Source organism: Ctenopharyngodon idella, chromosome 17 (genome assembly GCF_019924925.1).
Source record: "Ctenopharyngodon idella isolate HZGC_01 chromosome 17, HZGC01, whole genome shotgun sequence".
NCBI lineage: Eukaryota > Metazoa > Chordata > Actinopteri > Cypriniformes > Xenocyprididae > Ctenopharyngodon > Ctenopharyngodon idella.
In genome coordinates this window covers 24208972-24216536 of record NC_067236.1, presented here as the reverse complement: position 1 = coordinate 24216536, position 7565 = coordinate 24208972, and the positions used below count along the sequence as shown (strand labels likewise).

General features: G+C 45.2%; 1 long non-coding RNA gene across 1 annotated transcript; it reads right to left on the bottom strand.

Annotated features, from left to right (window-relative positions):
* Positions 1–1128: 1128 nt before the first annotated feature.
* On the bottom strand, positions 1129–5247 carry LOC127498438 (uncharacterized). The gene is made up of 2 exons (XR_007925881.1): positions 5026–5247; positions 1129–1401 (listed from the first exon to the last, which is right to left on the bottom strand). It is a non-coding gene; the product is annotated as an uncharacterized LOC127498438 (long non-coding RNA).
* Between the last annotated feature and the right edge of the window lie 2318 nt (positions 5248–7565).

Genomic DNA, 7565 nt, shown 5'->3' with positions numbered 1-7565 from the left:
GACAGTGCAGTAATCTATACGGCAATGTTTACTTTCACTTTCACTTTTAACGGAAAGAGTGGGGTGAATCAATTATCAGCGGAAAGGGAAATAGCGATGAGGTCTATTTCACCTGTGAGGTGAAAAGAGGACACGTCACTAGTGTATGTTGGCTTGGTTCGTGAGAAAGTTGACAAATGAGATTGAAGGATATGGTTACCGTGTGAAGTGGAAATACGGCCGCTTGTTCATTTGATGCTTTCCGTGCACGTTGTCTGGTGCGACAAGGAGTCTGGCGATTCTATAGACTTCTATAGACTTCTAAGACCGGCTATTCTTGGTGAGCTGTTCACAAGACAAGTTCAAGGCCTGTTACTTTTCATCCTGGAGCCTGACGAGGCCCCACTAAACTCTCCAGTCACGCCAAATTGTTTGGCGAGAATGTGGACACACGAATCTGCCAGTGTGGAACATCTAGGTTACTATTGTAACCCCCGTTCCCTGAAGGAGGGAACGAAGACATTACGTTGATACTGACGTAATGGGGTCTCCCCTGGGAGCCCAATCACCTCCAAGTGGTACAAAACGAGCCAATGGGAATTGGCCAGTGAGATTTACATGCCGGATAAATAGGACCGGCATGCTCTCTTTCATTCATATTTTGCTGAGGAGCCAAGACAATGATCCCGGTCATTCAGCGGTGGATCAGGGCTATGGCAAGGGGACGTAAAGTCTCCGTTCCCTCCTTCAGGGAACTGGGGTTACAATAGTAATCTAGACATTCCCATTCAGTTAGTCACGTTCGACATTACATCAATACTGACGTAATAGGGTCACAATGGAAAACACCATAGCAACTGAACCATGTTGGACATGCAGATGCTGGCAAGCAACGGCGTGCCCAGAGCAAGTGCTACTCTCAAACATCATAACCTACCCAGCATCCGAAGTAAGCTGAGAAAAAGTCCTCCATACCAAGGGGATGGAGTAGACAAGGCCTTACTCAGGAGATGGTCAAAGCTGCTGTTCCTTACCCCAGGGAAGAGTGCTTCAGAACTCAATTCCCACTTTCCTGCTATGACCAACGCTAGGGAAGCGTTCTGTAGGAAACTTTTTCTTCATCGAAGCAGAGACCAGGAGACGTTGGGATATCTTTCAAGCAGAAGTTACTCTTTATTGAGAAACACGCTGTGCGTCGCTGTAGTCATCCAAGTCCAACTAAGGCAGTGTACTTGGTAGTTCATATACATTCAAGGGGGAGGGATACATAGAGTAGAGGTGGAGACAATCTAAACAAAGCATGCAAATGCAGTGCAGGAATCAGCCCATTCCCTACATTTCCCAGCCATGATCTAATCAGCATAACGGTGTCATTCAAATGCATAGGTGCTAATCCACTCAGTCTGACAGTATCGCCCATACCTTTACATTATCATAGAGACAAAGGCACAGCTGTATCTTGAGCTTGTCTTGCCAAATGGTTAGGAAGTGCATGAAGACAAAAGGTTAATGTTACAGACACCTGGGCTGCCTGCCTTGATCTCCTTAAATTGTCATTATCTTTACCTCAAAATGTTAAATGCAATATACTTCACCTTAATATTTCATGTGAGGTTATGTCAGGATGTAGGATCAGCAGATCTTAAACAGATTCTTAAATTTGTAATCCCACAGTCCCCCCTTTGAGAGTTCTAATAACTCTCACATAATACAAATTTAAACCTTCTTAAATCCCTTCTTTAACCTATGTTTGTTAACATAAGTCCCATCTTCCAGTCATGTAACTTGTAACAGATACAGGCACATACATCTTATTCTATGTCGTGTCCAACATTTACATAAGTGTTGTTCTTTAACTTGAGTATACTGTTGACACACATATACAACGCAGGGTGGTAATATGTTGTATAAACTACATGATGACACAGAAAACCATGTAGCATAAGCGTGGAAGTCCTAAAAGTCCATGGCACCTGAATAGCTGTGGAGTCTGTTCCCTGTAGAGTCCATTTCCAATGCATTTCCATGTCTGTTCCAAGTTGCTCAGATATTGTTTGTTGTTGTGCAACTCCGAGTTGCTCAGATGACTCTGTCTTCATGAAGGTTGTTCATGGATATCTGAGGTGATGCTTCACACCAGGTGCTGCTTATGAGCCGTCATGGCATATACACATACCTGCAACACAAGAAAACAAAGAAACAGCAGACCAGCAGTATTCATGCATAGACTTTAGTACGTTAGACCTCTGATGATCGTATAGTTTTTCTGTCTAACTCTGATCATCATAAACTTCTAGTGATTGTATAGTGGTTTTGTTCCTTTTTTTTTTTAACCTAGTCTTAATCAATTTGACACCTATAGACCAGTAAGGTGGGGATAAACTACTGAGAGGGGGAAACCTATGAGGAAGTCTTCACCACAGGGTTGGCTCCCGAGGCCTGTTGCACTTCGGTTCTTCCTTGGGCTCCTCACTGGTCTGTGTGTCCTATTCTCTCCCTGTAGTTAATTTGTAAACTTTACTGTGCTACATCTCCATCTTCCAATGAAACATCAGTCATAGCAGACATCATAACCCACAGAGGATGGATAAGTGAATGGAGTGTGCTGTAGCATAACATTTAAGGCTGTGAGTGCACTTAACCAGTGTACCCCAAATGGTGGAAGTGACAGTCAACTTTTTTTTGTTCAGAATGAGTCTTTCAGCTTTCTTGTAGATTACTGGGGAAATTAAGCACTCACAGCCCAAATGGTTAGCATGTCAGTAAGCTGTTGCTCCAAGAGTTTGGAGAAGAGGGGAGGGGCAATTTCAGTGTGGCAAGTAGACTGAGTAGGAGCTGAGTAAAGCTGTTCATTTCTTTAAATGTCTTTTTGTTTTTCCTACACTCTTTCATCCAATGTCCAGGTTTACCACAGTAATGACAACTGCCTTCTCTCTTAGGACATTTACGTTTCTGTCGATTCTCTGTGTTGACCTTAAAGGATGCTGCTGCAATCTTTACTCTTGTCTTGACATCCGAGTCTCTTTCCCAAATAGCTAACCGATCTAAGTTGTTTTGCAGAGTTCCATTGGACCATGTGAGGTCTAAGAAAGGCAATGCATTTTTGTATTCTGATGAGAGCCCATCAAACCACATGCGGACCAGTGGTCCATTATCCTCTAACACCTTCTCTGGAGAGTCAGCTATTCCACTGTATGCTGCAGCTGACTGACAAAATCTTTCAGTGTACTCACTTACAGTTTCATCCTTCTTCTGTACACAACTAGTGATCTTTGACCAGTCCACCTTTGGTCCAACAAGGTTCTGTAACACTCTCAGAACTCCTTCTCTCAATTCACCTTTGCTGGAATGCTGAAACTCAGAATTATTTACAGCACTTTCAAAATCACTGAATTCTGACTCTTTCAGGATTTGTGACATTAGCTGGGTGACTTCAGCTAGGGACATATCATAGAGCTTCATTTTCCTGGACAACTCTGTCCTAAACTCAGAAAAATTTCTCTGCACTGATGGCAAACTCTCAGCAAGTCTTTCTATGTCTTCAGGACCTAGAGCAGTACTGACTGCTTGTAACTGGTGTATGGGGGTTATAGATGTAACTGTGTCAACCCCTTTTACCCTGAGCCTTTTGTCTCGCTCCACACACTTCAACTGCATTTACATCTTTATCCATGAATCCAGTATTGCTATTGCCCTCTAGTCTACAGAAAGACTCTAAGTCAGGATAGATTTCATCTGACTGTTGGTCTTTTGAGTCACATTTGGTTGAGGCTTTAAGGCCCAACTTCTGAGTGAGACGAGACACTTGAGTGCGCAACTGTTTGTTCTGCTTTTCTAACTTAGCAATACATTGGATTTGTTCTTGTGCAATGGATAGAGTAAATTCTCTGTGGCAGCAGATAATGCCCTTCATATTTTTCTTCCGAATGCAAGCACCAAGTACCTTTTTGCATTCTTCAATTGACCAAACTTTTTCTGGATGAATCCCAAATTTCTTTGTCAAATCTAATCTGACTGACTCAGTCACTATTGAGTCCATGTGCTTTCCTAACAATGATTTGAACTCACTATCTGTCCATAAAGGGGTAGCTAGTCCACCTTTCTCAGTTGTTGGAATTAGTCTAGCATTCTTTCTCAACATTTTGTAATGTCTTTCTGGCACAACAATACACTTCAACACTTCCCTGACAGAGCAGAGGTTAACCTAGTTAATACACATCGTAATATATTCAACCTTCTCTGGTGAGCAGAGTAGAACCAACTTGCTTACACACTGTAACAGTTGTAACCTTCTTCTCTAGCAAAGTAGAGGATGACTATTCTGTTAACACACCACCTTCCCTGATTAAACAGAGGATAAACAACCTTCCCTTATAAAGCAGAGGATAAAACTTCCCTAACTTTACAGAGGATAAACCAATATTAGCACGTGATGCCAATCTTCCCTGCCTGAACAGAGGATAAACTTCATCTCTAAAAGAACATTTTTAGAGGATAACTTAGTTAACCAAACCCTACAGCTGTCTGTTAACTCTTCTCTGACGGCGCAGAGGATAACAACTTTGTACTGGTCTTAATGGTCCTTTTGGATAGAGTATCACTCACCAACCCTTGGGTGTACAGGAAAATTCAGCTTGGATCTTCTTTTGGATCAGATCTTTCTTGTGCTTGAAGTTTCAATCAGGATTGAGGTGAGAAGCTCTATCCGGGTCATGGCACCAAAACTGTAGGAAACTTTTTCCTCGTCGAATCAGAGACCAGGAGACGTTGGGATATCTTTCAAGCAGAAGTTACTCTTTATTAAGAATCGCGCTGTGCGTCGCTGTAGTCATCCAAGTCCAACTAAGGCAGTGTACTTGGTAGTTCATATACATTCAAGGGGGAGGGATACATAGAGTAGAGGTGGAGACAATCTAAACAAAGCATGCAAATGCAGTGCAGGAATCAGCCCATTCCCTACATTTCCCAGCCATGATCTAATCAACATAACGGTGTCATTCAAATGCATAGGTGCTAATCCACTCAGTCTGACAGTATCGCCCATACCTTTACATTATCATAGAGACAAAGGCACCGCTGTATCTTGAGCTTTGTCCTGCCAAATGGTTAGGAAGTGCATGAAGACAAAAGGTTAATGTTACAGACACCTGGGCTGCCTGCCTTGAGCTCCTTAAATTGTCATTATCTTTACCTCAAAAAGTAAATACAATATACTCCACCTTAGTATTTCATGTGAGGTTATGTCAGGATGTAGGATCAGCAGATCTTAAACAGATTCTTAAATTTGTAATCCCACAGTTCCCAGTCCCAAGGGAGGGGAATGCTACGGAGACCACACCCTGCCCGAAGGGAGGTAACGTGTGGAAATATACATATAGACTGAACCGTGGGGCAGTACTACATATGGTAGATCTCTGAGGTAGGTCCTACGTAGCCAGGGAGGAAACGCTACAGCACAGACACAGGGCAGAGCAGAGCCGCCCAAGGAAAGACACAGGTTTACCGTCAGGGAAACCGTACCGTGGACAATACACATATGGGATTACCTGCATTACCCATGTTATAATCACATCATATGGGCATCTAGCCAAGTACAAGGGCTGGCCGACCGGGCATGCACACGAGTACTGGGCCTGGTGTTGGACGCCTCCGCCACGTCTGACTGCCGCAAGATGCTGGAGGAACTCCACAGGGTTCACCAACTGGGGAACTGAACTGAGGAGCAGAATATGCATTCGCATCCCCTCCTTGGAGGGAAATGGCGTGGACAGCACACGGGAGGACAGAGTCCACTCGGAGATTATAAAATCTAGCGAATGTGTTCGTGTCACCCAGCCCGCAGCTCTGCAAATGTCTGCCAGAGAGGCGCCGTGCACCATTGCCTGGGAGGAAGCAACACCCCGAGTGGAGTGAGCTCTCACCCCAAGGGGGCACGGCTCGCCTTTGGACTGGTACGCCAAGGCGATGGCATCCACTAGCCAGTGGGCCAACCTCTCTTTGGAGACAGCCTTTCCCTTCTGCTGACCTCCAAAGCAGACAAAGAGCTGCTCTGAGCTTCTGAAGGAGGAGGCAGGAGGCAGACCCAGCCCTTGCGCTGCTTTGTCCTGTTTGCGCTCTGCACGCTTACATGGACTGCACGCAGAGCGCAAACAGGACAAAGCAACACAAGGGCTGGGTCTGCCTCCTCCAGGGGCAGCGCTTGCAAGTCACCTAGTCTTGGAAGGGAGTGGTGGGAACTTTGGGCACATATCCAAGCCATGCTTACACTCGGGACACAGTGGAGGGTTCCAGTCGAGCCAAATGCCCGCGGCGGCCTGGGCAAGCATGGCTGTCAACTCTGAATCCTATTCCACCTGAACGACCATCACGGAGGGCGGAAGTTCGGCATCCTCATCCTGTTCGGAGGACAAAAGCCCACTCTCTGATGCAGCGATCAACATCAGATCCTCATCCGGAGCACTGAATGTGACGCGGGGTACCTCAGTTGAGGCAGCCGCACCAGCATCCGGAAACTCAACGACACATGGCGTGCTGGAGGAGTGGAAGGTTCGTGGGGGTGGACCCGACGAAGAAGCTGTAACCCTCAGATCTCCCAAAGTGCTAACCAGACCTGCGGCTCTACTGAGAGAAGGCACGGGGGGGGTTGGGTAGGAGCAGAAGGGATTTGTTCCTCCGTGCTAAAGAAGGAAAGTCACGATCGCAAGGCCAACATGGACATGCCCTCGCAGTGAGGGCATGTACCAACCATGAGCGCAGATTTAGCATGTGAGACTGCACTGTTTGCATGTGAGACAGCAATCGTGGCCATCAGATGAGGTCAGGAAACGACCGCATCCAGAAACACACGGGCAAAAAGACATCTTGAAAAAGATGCTGAATGCCCATGCTACTATTTTAGGGACTGTTCTGACAGCTGAAACGCTCAGGAATGAGATGCTGTGCTGCCTGTGCCAGCACACTGACGCACACACCGCTGAACTGCGCCTTCACACCAGCCGAGAATCCCACGAGCTTCAAGGCAGAAAGCAATGAAAATTGCAGTTGAGGAGAAACTCCAAATAGCAATTAAAACTGCTGTTTTTGCTCTCTTAATGGAAATTTGCACTCTCTCTTAAAAGGTAAATGGATTAAGAGAGATCAGTTGTGACCGCTCGGGTCCGAAGCAAAAGTATAAATGAAAGTGAGTATGCCGGTCCTATTTATACCCAGATGTGCCGGGTGGGTGGGATCTGGCATGTAAATCTCTGGCCAATTCCCATTGGCTCGTTTTGTACCACTTGGAGGTGATTGGGCTCCCAGGCGAGACCCCATTACGTCAGTATCAATGTAACGTCGAACGTGACTGACTGAATGGGAAGTTTCAGTGTGACCAGTATCAGCTGGGATTTCGCCTTCAATGTTCGTGATTGTGTACATACTGAACTGTTACTTTGATATGTGTTTCCTTTCTTTCTTTAAACAAGTACCCTCTTTATTAAATGTTTATGGACATTAAGGAATAAATTCCTCTGTTAAATTGAAGCCTTTTGTTAAATTTCTGTGTTTCTATGTGTAATTGGTGGTTTTTCTTTACAATCCTGGGTTGT